Raw genomic sequence first — 1,629 nt, forward strand, 5'->3', positions numbered from 1 at the left:
TAAAGGCATGTGCCACCACCGCCCGGCTTATTATTATTTTTTAGATAGTATTATTATATACCCTTGGCTGGCCTGGAAATCACTATGTAGTCCAACTTAACCTCAAACTCAGTAATCTGCTTGCCTCTGCCTCCCAAGCACTGGGATTAAATGTGTATGCCACCACACCTGGAAATTATTGATTTTAATTAATTGAGACAGGATATCATCATGTGGACCTGACTGTCTTGGATCTTGCTTTGTAAACCATGCTGGCATTGAACTTTGCCTCAGTGTCCCAAGTGCTGGATCCAGTGATTTTTAAAAGAAAAACTGGGTTATACTGGGCTGGATAGGCAGGGCTATGTAGAGAGACCCTGTCAAACAAACAATTTTATTTGTTTTGATTCATTAAAAATATTGTTTTGAGCTGGGTGTGGCGGCTCACACTTTTAATTCCAGCACTTGGGAGGCTGTGGCGGTTTAGATTAATGAAGACCAATAGTAATAGATATTTGAACAACTTTAATGGAAAAACCAGACTCACGAAACCAAGGTTCCAGCAAAGTACCAGAAGCAGGAAGGGGGCACGGCGTCTGCGCACCCAATTTATCAGTAAACATTCACCGGAGGCGAGCCCGCCCCCAAGGGGCGGGCTTATCCCTACAGGAGGCAGTGGCAGGCAAATCTCTAAGAGTTCGAGACCAACGTGGTCTACAGAGTGAGTTCCAGGACAGTCAGGACTCTTAACACAGAGAAACCCTGTCTTGAAAAACTAAACAAAACAAACCCATATTGTTTTGTTGGAAATGGATGTATAACTTGGCCTCAAACTCACAGAGACCCACCTACTTTCAGTGCTGGGATTGCAGGTACCCAGTTTGTACCCCTTTTTATAGAGACCAGACAAATGAAGCTGGGACTAGACTCTAGCTCCATTACCCAGTCTCAAGTTCAAAATTCTTTCCACTATCTTTTTTTTGGTTTTTCAAGAAAGGGTTTCTCTGTAGCTTTGGTGCCTGTCCCGGAACTAGCTCTTGTAGACCAGGCTGGCCTCAAACTCCCAGAGATCTGCCTGCCTCTGCCTCCCGAGTGCTGGGATTAAAGGCGTGCGCCATCACCGCCTGGCTCTTTCCACTATCTTGCGCTGCCCTTTTTTTCATTCATTTATTTATTTATTAAAGATTTCTGTCTCTTCCCCACCGCCGCCTCCCATTTCCCTCCCCCTCCCCCAATCAAGTCCCCCTCCCTCGTCAGCCCAAAGAGCAATCAGGGTTCCCTGCCCTGTGGGAAGTCCAAGGACCACCCACCTCCATCCAGGTCTAGTAAGGTGAGCATCCAAACTGCCTAGGCTCCCACAAAGCCAATACGGTGCTGCCCTTTTTATACTTAGGATTCAGATGCAAAATTAAAGTCTATGATTAGGGCTGGTAAGATGGCTCAGAAGTTGAGGATTCCTGCTGCCAAGCCTGATGACCTGAGTTCCAGCCCCAGAACCCACATGGTTGAGAGAGAAAAAACAGACTTCTACAAGCTGGTATCTGTTCTCCTTCCTCCATGCACACCCATGGCTCCCTGTGAACACATACACAATAAATAAATAAATTACCTGAGTCAATATATATATATATATATATATATATTTTTTTT

This window comes from Alexandromys fortis, unplaced genomic scaffold (assembly GCF_014885135.2).
Source record: "Alexandromys fortis isolate MF-2015 unplaced genomic scaffold, M_Fortis_MF-2015_v1.1 scaffold_348, whole genome shotgun sequence".
NCBI classification, from domain to species: Eukaryota; Metazoa; Chordata; class Mammalia; order Rodentia; family Cricetidae; genus Alexandromys; species Alexandromys fortis.